The 12,021-nt window shown below is 42.9% G+C and overlaps 1 long non-coding RNA gene across 1 annotated transcript; it reads right to left on the reverse strand.

Annotated features, from left to right (window-relative positions):
- Nucleotides 1-5,425: 5,425 nt before the first annotated feature.
- Nucleotides 5,426-10,951, reverse strand: LOC119142085. The gene is made up of 2 exons (XR_005102150.1): nt 10,827-10,951; nt 5,426-5,815 (listed from the first exon to the last, which is right to left on the reverse strand). It is a non-coding gene; the product is annotated as an uncharacterized LOC119142085 (long non-coding RNA).
- Between the last annotated feature and the right edge of the window lie 1,070 nt (nt 10,952-12,021).

The following is a 12,021-nucleotide window of genomic DNA, read 5'->3' on the forward strand; positions in this document are numbered from 1 at the left end:
CTTGTTAGAACTTGTAGGGCACAAGCCCTGGGAACAAAGGAACAAGCTAACTGCAGACCCCTGAGCCGTCACAGTTGAGGAGGCAACCAGACGGACAGAGAAACAAGTAGCCAGATAACGGAACGGATGGCGCCAATATGTAATCAAGAAAGCCGCGTAGAACGAAACTCCCTAACCTTGGAATAGAAATTATTGCTATGTCAAGATAAACTAGTAAGTTCCTATTGTTCTAACGGTGTGCCTTAAATATTAACCAATCAGTGTTTTTTACGCTTAAGATTTAACCAATCAGTGTGTAATATGTAGAAGGTAGAAACATATATAACTGTAAGAAAATCACTAATAAATGGACACTTGCTTGCATCAAGCGGTGTCCCGTCTCTTCATTCGCCGCATATTGGTGACCCCGACGTGATACGTTTAAGGATCTAACGTGAAGGGCTCTCGAATCGCCTATCTGAGAGACATGCAGCGAATCCCACAGAACTTGGAATGATCTGCTGAAAGGAAGCAGGAGCCGGCTGGCCATAAATCCCTCTGGAGTTGAGAGGTGAGCTGTGGGAAATCTGTAAAGGGGAATCAGGCTTCATCCCCAGAAAGAGACGTATATGGACTCATAAAGGGTCTTCTAGTCAGATCAGGGAGTCCGTGCCTCAGTCTCCTCAAATGGTGACCCCTATGGTGGTGTTCCAAAGCCTTGGAAGAATAAGGACGGAAAAAAGACAGCTCGTGGAATAGGGCTGCGTTCCGGAGGAGACGGCTTGGCTGAACGATCGTCTTGCTGTCTGGACCAGGCGGATAACCTAAACTCCGAGGATAACGCCTGTATGCATCGAGACAGCTGAGCAGCCAAGAAACCTTAGAGATTTTAAATATTTGAAGAAATTTTAAGAAGCTTTAGAAACCTGTACTCATTGAGACAGGCGAGCAGTCAAGAAACTTTAGGGACTTTGAAAGAAATTAAAGCGGTCAGCAGACAATTGTATGATGCTGCCGCAGAGGGGAACTCCGTGTCGGGAATGCATTTAGCACCTTGGTGGCAAATTCTGACTACTCTTTTGTTGCAGAATGGACGAAAGAGAATGGCCACGGTTCCATAGAAGGACTGTGTGACACAGCTTTTTGACATAAGTCTGGAGTGAACCAAGCTAGGCCGCAGTGAGAAATTACCAGACTTGCTAAAAATGGAAAATTACCAGGCTTGCTAAAAATGGAAAATTACCAGGCTTGCTAATAAGGGAAGAGAGATAAGGTTATGCTGACCTTGTAAATAACTTTGAGGAATTCACATAGATAAGAGAGAAAAAAAAATATATGTAGTTAGCTATCCGCAGAAACCGCAAATAGGAGGACGTATGAAAGTGTAATCCTTTAGAGCTTAGCCAATCAGCAGATGATTTGGAGGCATAATTAACTGGAACTGTATATAAGACATAATCGCGCCGTAATAAATTGAAGCTTGCTCTATCACTCACATTGAGTCAGCCGCATGCTTCCCCTCGCTTGTCGCAAGTGGCGCCCGAACAGGGACCCCCAATCCCTGTTCTTCACCGGACAGCGAGGACGGAGAAGCACTGGTAGCAGCGACCAGGGAGCAAAGATCGACTGATGCTGGCATCGTACCCGATCCGTGCTTGAACCAACGTTAATCAAGGAAAGGTTCGCCGTCCGTGAGTGACTACCCAGGGAAAAGGCTGCATCTTAATCAAGGAAAAGAACTGTTTAAAGCGCGCTATGGAAAAAGAGGTAGCACTCGCTCTTTTACAATGCTTTTTAGAAAAGCGGGGAGTAGGCCCTTTAAAAGATCTGGCCGCGTTAATTGCATTAGGTAGAGCAAAAGGATATTTTGCAGATCCTGAGCATATGTTTGAAGTAGAAGAATGGCGTAATTATGGGGATTGTTTATGGGATTCAGTAATTGATGATGATAAAGCTGCTAAGAAATTAATGAAACCTTGGAGAGAAGTTATTAATTGTTTAAAAAGATATAAAGTTGAAAAACAAATGGCAGCAGCTGCTTCCAGCCGACTCGAACGGTCTGACCCGGCTGCTGGGCGTCTTACGGCAGGAGGTGATTATTCTACCCCCCCTGCCTCGGGAATCCCTGTTCCTGTTGTTCGCCGACCCTCAGACCATCCTCCTCCCCCTCCTCCTCCGGAAGAAAAAGCTTGTCCCTCGGCACCACCTCAAGAGGAGGTGCAGGGAGAATCATAAGAAAGTGAAACTGAGGAGGAGACAAGTGACAAAAATGAGGGGGCAGACAATGGGAAGTTAAAAACTGATTCAGCTAATAAAACTTTTAAACCGCCTTGCCTTCACCCGCAGCCACGACTAATTCGAGTCGGTTGGGACAAAATAGTCCGAGAAGCGATGGAACAAAAAGACTTTGATGTCGTAGCTCAAATTAATCATCAAGCCTATCCAGTAATTTACACTGTTGATAATGCAGGAGTAATGACAGGAGAACATCATACTTTAGACTGGAAAATATTAGATCAGTTACGGAGTACAGTTAATGAGTCAGGTTTACATGGCGAACCTGCAAGGCAAATGTTAAACTATATTTGGAGTAGCGGAATGCTTTGTCCAGAAGACCTTAAAAATATAATGAGACTCATTTTGAAACAATCACAACAGTTGTTATGGCAAGCCCACTGGCAGAAACTTTGTGAACTGTCTGTACATATGCCTCGTGCACCGAATGATCGTTTAAAAACTACACCAGCTACGCCCTCATATATGTCAGTCAAACAAGGAAGGGATGAATCTTTTGCCTCTTTTGTAGATAGGGTTACAGATGCTATTAATCGTGCAGATATGGCTGACTTTATGAAAGGACCTTTGTTAAGACAATGTGTGCTGGAAAATTGTAACTCTTATACAAAAGGCATTTTAGTTACTCTTCCTCTGGATGCCTCTATTGAAACCATGTTAGAGCGAATGAGCAGAGTTCCTGTAGGACCCCAAGCTCTGTTAGTTGAAGCGCTTAGAGAGGTAGGGGACAATTTAGTTAAGGCTCAGCAGCAAGCATTTGCAGCCCTCGCTCCACTGAAACCTCCGGATGAACGTCGAGACAGAATACACCATCGAAGGGACTATATATGTTTTCGTTGTGGTCGTTCGGGTCATACGCACCGGCAGTGTCGAGAACGCCAAGTATGGTGCCAAAACTGTCAAATAAATAATCATAATACCGCAGCTTGCCGGCGTTCGGGGAACGGGAAGTGGAGCGCCAGGAGTCGCGGCGCGCCGACCCCAATAGCGGCTCCAGCAACCTGCATGCCGATGACTGTCCCCAGCCAGCTCCCCAACCAACAACCAACACCTCCCGCCTTCAACCAGCCACAAATTTACGACCAGCAACCCGAGGGAGCCTCAGATTGGATCTGGCAACAGCAATAGACATTACTCTACTTGATAATCGTCCACAGAAAGTTGCCACAGGAATCAAAGGACCTATAATGATAAACGGACAACCTCATGGAGCTTTGCTGCTGGGTCGTTCTTCCAGTGGCCTCAAGGGACTCTTTGTTTTACCAGGACTTATTGATTGTGACTATAAAGGAGAAATTTTTATAATTGTTCAAACAAGTTTTCCACCTATATATATTCCTAAAGGTAGTCACATTGCTCAATTAATACCACTCCAACACTTAACTCACCAAATGTCTGCAGTCTCCAATCACGATCGTGGGACAGATGGTTTTGGATCCACAGGAGGCTTAGCGATGTTGACTGTACCTATGAACCGACGACCACTCGCCCAAATTATTCTTGTACATGGGACTGATAAAAAACACATGACTGCACTTTTGGACACTGGTGCTGATATCACAATCATTGCACGTGGTCAGTGGCCTTCTTATTGGCCACTGCAACACGTCCCTGGAGGAGTTGAACGAGTAGGGGGAATAGCGCCTGTTCAGCGCAGTCAACAAAGAATACAAATCATCACAGATGGAAAAACAGCGATACTACATGTTACTGTTATGCCCTTACCTAGTGGAGTGAATGCACTCATCGGAAGAGATGTGTTGAATCAATTAGGAGTACTACTTACTACAAATTCACCTTTTTAGGAATGGTCACTGTCAATTGGACTTTCCCGATTCCATGAAATGGCTAACAGAAGAGCCTGTTTGGATTGGACAGTGGCCGTTGAAAAAGGAAAGTCTGCAACAAGCACATTTGCTAGTTCAAGACCAGTTAACACAAGGTCATCTTAAACCGTCAACCAGTCCTTGGAATACACCGATATTTGTAATCCAGAAAAAATCAGGAAAATATCGGCTTTTACATGATCTACGAGCAGTGAATCAACAAATGCAAGCAATGGGAGCCTTACAACCGGGTCTTCCTAATCCTGCTATGTTGCCCACCGAATGGCTTTTATTAATAATTGACTTAAAAGACTGCTTTTTTACAATTCAGCTACACCCCAATGACACTCAACGATTTGCATTTACATTGCCATCGGTTAACAGAGAGGGACCTGAAGGTCAATCTACCAACAGAACAATAAGACAGTAGCTTCAATGCACACACAAAAATGAGATTGAGTGCCTACATGCCAGGTAGGTCTCATGCAGCAGAAACAGATGCAGTCAATCTCCTGAGCTTACCTTGTTTTCAAAACAAAACAAAAAGCAGAGCACGCATTTGCTGCCTTAACAGAGTAACATCTAGAATGCCCCTCACCCCTCATGAGACTTACAATTTTACATACCGGGAAGACCAGGTACAGGTAGACCGAAGTACAATTACAACTTGTTGTACACCACAAAGTATAAACCAATGAAGATGCTTTATACCAGTCAAATGTCAATAAACTATACTTTCCACAGAAAACAGAACTTACAACTATTTATCAGAAACAATCTAACCGTTTATCTAAATTTAAGCAAAAATCTGCCTCCAGCAGCAATTCTCAAAATACTCTTCTTTGTTGGAGATTAAAGATGGTATGTTACAACCTAAAAAAGCATCCACTTCATCACCACGAATACACCTGCACTACGCATGTTTCCCATGCAAATGAGCACCCTAACTTGGCCAACAGGCTGACACATGTCATGCTCATTAACATGGGAAACATGGGATACTTTTTCATTCCGTCTTCTTTTTTATATCTTGTTTTACCAAGCAAACCCTTCACTGTACATTAAAAGCTTAATTAAAGAAGCCTTCAGTTCTTAAGCAGGCAAGAATATTGAAAAGCTACCGGTCCAGACCCTAGCATTACTATCAAATATAGTTAGCTCAAGAAAGATGTTGGTTTACCTCCCCTTACCCCTTACCTGCTCTGGACTGAACAATTCTTCCTGAAAAAACATGAGGGAGAACTCAGCTGGGCGGTGATCTGGTTCTTTGCTCCCTTTTTCATCTGCTTCCTGTGTGGTCAGAAGTTCTTGTAGTATTTTAGCAGCAGCAGCAGTTTCTATAGACAGAGTGGTATCGGCAGCACAAAGAATGTCAGAAGGCTGTAATGGAGACAAATTCAGTGCTCCATCTGCTTCCACCAGAAATGATGTGTCTGAAGTTACAGAGTGAGACATTCCAGCTGGCCTTCCTCAGTTGAAGGTGGTGCGTAACTATTAACAGGCGGTGCCTGATTTCCATTAAACTCCAGGATCGAATACTGGCTCTCTACAGGTGCCACTCCCACCTTTTCAGCTTTGCATGATGAATGCACCTCAGCGGCAACCTGAAACGTGGCTTCAAGACTGACTTCTGCCTTCTTGTTTTCTTCAGATATATTACATAGCCAGTCAGACGGCATCAGTTCAGCTTCATAAGATGACTGCATTGGAGGATTCTGGAAAAAACAAAATACAGTGAACTTGTGTATCAAAAAATTACCATGACAGGATGTGTATTGATTCTGTTTATCCATTTATCCAAAAGCTTGAAAGATTGTCCGTTATTCTCAGTTTAATAGCAAGTTTAACCAGAAGAAAAAAGAAAAAAGCTACTGCTTTGTCTTGGTTTTCATTAACCACCTTACTCTTGGCACGCTTCCTTTCTTCTATTCATGGTCTATCCTGGAGAGAAGGTTACTTACTAGGAGCTGGTGTATGCCTGCAGATGCATTGTCTGCACACCCTTTGCACCGCAGGTGTTAAATATACCCAAGCATTCAAATCAGAGACTTCTGGTCTTAGTAGGACCTGTGGGGGTACACTAGAACCACCCTCTTCACGTGCCACATACGTAATAGAAAATGAGAGAGAAAATCCACCCGCCTTCAGTTCCTTCTAAAACTCAAGCATTCCTGTTGTTGTAGTATAAAAAAATCAGTATAAACCACATCATTTTTAAGCAAAAGGTCCACATGCTGTAAATGTGCATATGGACAACACAACTTGAGGAACTCACCGCTTCTTAACCAATAATACCATTTTCCTCCTCAAGTGATTGTCCATAGGCACATCTACACAAGGGGTGCCCCCCAGGAACGCCCCAGTCCCAGGATGAGTGGGAGTTCAAATACCGGTGAAAGCAAATACTGCAAAACTGCCCTGCCTGTCACAGCCTCACATCTGGACTCTCCAGTCATGACAAGGTCCCACAGAGGCACAACCCAAAGTCTGCATCGATCTGCATAAAAACCCGACAGAATTTCAGGTCAGAAACACTTCTTGTAGAACCTACAGAGACTGCCTTTGCCATCACAGATCAGGTCTGAACACTACTAAAATTTTTCACTGTAATGACATCACAGGACGACAGGACACAATCAGCAATCCAGTGATGATTTTTTTAGTAGCATTCATATATATCGAATAACCTTTAAAACAGAATGAAGACAATGAAAGAGTTTTTCCAAAGCAGCAAGTCCTACCCAAGTGAAATGATAGATGACATTTTAACAGCCAGTGTCTGTACTGCTACTTCTTCTGGAGGTGACTCAGTCAAAGGACACTAGAAGGGTCATTTCTTCTGACAAATACAAGTCATACAATGATGTTGAACAGAAACTCAGGTCTATTTAAAATACAGCCTTCTTTTGGAAGAGATCCAGTATGAAGGAGTAGTCCTTAGTGCCTGACTATCCTTAGACCTTCTAGCTGAGGTCATGGTTAATGAAAAGCTACTTCCAGAGACGAGTAAATTAGAGAACAGGAAGCTACAGGATCACCTACTAGGAAAGCCGTATCAGATCAAATGCCAGTGAAGGACTTGGTCTCTCCCTGATGGAGATACCACAAAGAGATGAGATCCTGTCTCCTGGGTGTGTGAAGGCAAGTCCTAGTGTGGATTCGTGTAGATGTGCCAGTTTGCAGATAGCCACAAACTGTGGAGGGTGGGGGGAAACGGAGGGGGAAATAAAACCTGGAATTTGAGAAATTTAGGTTTAGTTAAGCAAAATCTTTTCATTAAAGGCTAAGCCACCTTTATGTTTTTATGAGATAGGTTCAAACATTATTCCTCTCATTTGATTTTTTTTCAGTTCTATTTTTTTAAAATGTTAATAAGGTGTTTCATTTCTGTTGCATTGCTTGTTTAGTGTCATAAGTAGTCAGGATTCTAAGTAAGATCTGGATTACCAAACCATCCAGGAATAAGATCATCCCTGCCAAAAACCAACCAACCAACCCACCCATACTGAAGCTTTTTCTGCCTCTTCTTAGGGGACCTCAGCTTGAAGCTGTTACAGCACATATTGTCCTCTTGGATGCACTACAGGATCTCGTGTGTATTTCCAACAGGAGAAAGGGGCCACACAAAGGTACAATTTAAATCCTTTTAGTTCACCTGGAGAAGGATGGGGGGAGGCAGCAATGAAACAAGGAAAACCGATAAAAGATTGAGAAGTCAGGGCCTGAAAGACTAATAGCTTGCTGGTCATTCAAGCTCAAGAGGAAAAATGGTCTAACTTAGCAGAAGTGGTGAAAGAGAAGACGGGCATTTCACTTACAAGATTAGCGTAGCGTGTGCAGGAATTAAAGCACAACCACACCTTTTCAGGGACCGCTAGGACTACACAAATCTGGCTTGAGTGCTTGGGCAATCGGAATTAGTTCAGACTTGATTTCTTTTTGAAATAACATGGCTGATTATCATTCCTTATTACAAATAAAAGCAAACTACTTAGGACTGCTTTTAAGGTCAGAAAGTTCTTCTTTTTTCTTGCACGTTTATTTCTTCCATTTCCCGTTACCTCTTGCTTCAGTTCCACAAGGAAATACCGACAGCTTAATAACCATGGTAATAGCAATAATCAAACGGCAGGGCTGCTATTAAAAAAAAAACAAAACGAGGTGGGGGCAGGGAAAAAAAAAAAAAAAATCGCTGAAATCCCATATGTAGCCTCAGTTCACATCTATGATAAAGCAGCGGGGAAGTATTGAGCTAATGGTTGTGAGCTGCCAGCACTGCTGTTGCAGAAGATAGCAGGAGGTCTCTCAAAAGACTCATTCCTACCCAAGGATACTGATTCATCACACTAATCCAAACCCCACTTAAGAGAACCCAAATGAAAAAATGGGTAAGAAGTTGTACCTGAGCTCCCTGTTTTGTAACCAACCGTGATGAGAGTGTAATACAAACCTCTGAAACCCCGATTTCAGAAACCTGGTGAGATACACCATCATCAGCCACCATGTCTGGGTATAACCACCTATGTCCCCTTGCCATTTCATGCAGTAATTCTCTGTAGCTTTTCCTGGAGAGCAAACTGCAGCCAACCAACCAGTTAGTTACCGGCCTGGTCTGCCCATGTTCCAGTCAGGGTCACCTAACACTTTCAGCAGCTCAGGTGCGTACTGTACAAGCCCAGCAGCTGGCCCCCAAGACCCAGAAACTCCACCTGTCTTAAATCTCTCCTAAACTTAAAAGTGATGCTCTCTGCAAGACCCAGTAAGAACAGCACAAGGTTAGGCTTCCTTGTCCGAGAGTGCCAGCTTTTCCTTCTGAGACCACAAAGCACCGTCTGGATCCAACAGAAACGGGGCTGGTAACCAGCTTGCTGACTGCTAGTGTGCCGATACGGTTCGCTGTCTTCGGGACTGGTCCAGCAGTTTCGTATAGGCTTTGCCACTCCTACCTAGCAGCACACAGCGGGACCAAACAGCCTAAAACGCCCCGCAAACCACGCTTCAACAGCATCGCACTGAATTCCTGCAACTGGTAGAAGGTATTGAGTGGAACGATAGGAAATACACCATGCAATAGTTCTATTTTTTGTGAAGAACAATAAAAATGCTTAGTCAGCCAGGGCTGATGAATTTTACCGCTTTTGAGGATTTGTGCAAGTGGTTACTGATGGATGATCAATACACCAGCCGGGCAGGATGCTCAATACTGCAGCTTGCCACATCCCCCAGCAGAAGTTTGGGGAAGTATATGCCCCAGAACACACAAAAGGCAAACTGATTATTCCCCACAGCTCAGCAAGAACCGCAGGCAAACTGCTGTCTTCTGTACCACCTGCACAGCCTGTCACCACGTTCCAGGAGAAATGACCTAGGCTATGCTAAGACTCGGAAATCTCAAGAAGTCCCGTTGATCCACGCGGTACGATAGCTGTGTTACCCTGCTCAGAGACAGCCGGTTACTGACCTGGTGGAACTGATACAGGGCACTGCTCGCCTTTGGCCTTCTCACGCAGAGGATCGCCTTCCCGCAGTCTGCCCAGATGCTCGGCAGCTTTTTGCTGGGGGTTTCCAGGAAACAAAGCAACCACTAGCAAGTGGCCTAAAGCTCTTCTGACTCCACACACTGCCCATGGACTCGCTTCTCCAAACAACTGATTTTTACTAGACCCTTCGGACACTGTATATTATCCTTCAATCTAGCCACAACACCACCTCTGACAACTCCTTTGGAATGATTTACTATCCCATGGATCTCGGCCTTCCGAGATAAGCTATTTAATTGTGACTGCCCATCGCTCAGACTGGATCCTCATGTCCTGGATGAAAAAAGCAGCTCACAATGAAAGTGAGAGGACAAAGATGCACTGTGCGAAAAATAAATACTACAATATCGACGGCATGACTGGCTGTTGGCTATTTATAGCCTTACACTAACGTGTTACCCTGGCCATAACCTGCCCATCTTGGATAAGCTTATTTTTTAAAAGAAGTCACGAATAAAAGAGAAAGGTTGATATTTGCAAGACAGGAAACTGGATGATCAAGCTTGGGTAGGTCAACCCTTTTTCAACACGCATAAGCATAACTTGCTTCGCTTGTCCTCTGTGAGGGGGAAAAAAGTATATGCGTTATGCTGTAATAGAAAAGGAAGCTCTTGCATTTTTACTTCAGATCTTCTGATATCTGATAAGCCAGGCCCTCCAAATAAGGCGCAGTTTCCACTAAAATTACATAAAGCATTTACAGGAAGTACTGGAGTTATCTTTAATAAGAGATCTCCGAGGTGGGGCCCATTCCACAAAGTCACCTTAGTTTTTCTCGTTCATCAAATCAAACTCAGGACTGCAGGAAACTATCTGAGACAAAGAAGTGGAGCTGCTTCTCAGTATTTTCATAATATTAAAGAATCTCTTTTTGTCCAGGCAAGAACATTCTTCAAATACAAATGCAGGCTCATTAACTAAAAGTGATTCTGGTGAAGTCAAGCAAAAACACTCCACTGATGAGGACACCCACTATGCTGCTACCCTGAAACCTAACCTGAATTACAAAACTACCCGTTTAACATTCAGTGGTTCTTTGAAATAGGTATTTGTAAACCACATCACTTTCACTTCATCAAGCAGATCAGTTTTCAAATTTATATCCTTAATTTCACAAGTGTATAAACCTGCAGTTCATTCATACAGTCTCCTTCTCTTTCACCTCCTTTCAGTAGGCTACGCTCACCTGGAGAAAGCTGTCGTGGGTGCACGCTGAAGCAGTAGGACCAGCACAGCCAGCCAGAGGATCTGTGTGGGCTGCTGCTGAACAGCTCTGCGGTGTGGCTGCAAGAATTCAAACACAGCTATCAGACTGCCGGGACTTGTGCCTGGTGTGCAGAGTTCTATTGCTTACTTTGATTAAACATTTCAATAATCACACAGTAAACGACATTCCAGAAATTTATTGTTACCTCCCAAGTCATTTTAAGACCAATTTCTTAACCTTAAAAATATTTAAGATATGTATAGATGTATTAAAAATATATATTGTAAAATTGGTAACACACACACATACATGCAGAAACCTCATAATCAGAGTAAAATTGGTAACACACACACATACATGCAGAAACCTCATAATCAGAGTCTTTTGTGTCTTAGTATCACCTCTCTGATTTGGCTGCTTGAGTTTCTTGTCACAATACACCACAGAAAGCGTATTCACATAGCTGAGCCTAGGTGTTCATACACACTTGTGACCATGTGAATTTTAAGACTTACAAAGAAAATGAATTATCTTAACCAAGAGTGTATCATTCCGAAGAATATCATGACTACTCCTAAACTACCACTCACCAGAAAGGTCTTCATAGGTAAATGAACCCTACAGCCACAGATGCATTCAAAAGGCGCGACTGGACTTGCACTGTCAGGTGGCACCAATAACTAATATTTCTCACATGGTCTCCATGACTGATTTTTCATTATTAGACACTCTCGGATAATAAAGCTTCAACGCATTTCTTTGACGCGATTCTACTACTGTCAAAAGTTTTGCAGATAGTTGAAAGTAAACAGAACTAAATCCTTAAACTAATTATGGTCTAAGGCTAGTGGGGAAAAAAAGACTTAGATGAGCGTATTTTATGTTACTGACTTTTCAATAAGAATCATAATGAAAAACCAGGGAAATCTTTTTGTCACAGAAGTTAACAAACAAGTTTGAATACACACAAAAAGAAATCTTTTGACAAAGTTCTACTTTGATTTCATTTAATGGGACTTCAAAAGTGAAATGAAGAGAGTCAAGAATAAGATTGAACATACATTCTTTAGTTCTCTCACTTACTAAATACATATCTTAAGGTTAACTATCACTTTCCAAACAAACTAATCTTGCTGCTGTGCTTTCATGATGAAGGAAACCAGACTTTTTCATG

Source organism: Falco rusticolus, unplaced genomic scaffold, assembly GCF_015220075.1.
Source record: "Falco rusticolus isolate bFalRus1 unplaced genomic scaffold, bFalRus1.pri scaffold_226_arrow_ctg1, whole genome shotgun sequence".
In the NCBI taxonomy this organism is placed as follows: Eukaryota; Metazoa; Chordata; class Aves; order Falconiformes; family Falconidae; genus Falco; species Falco rusticolus.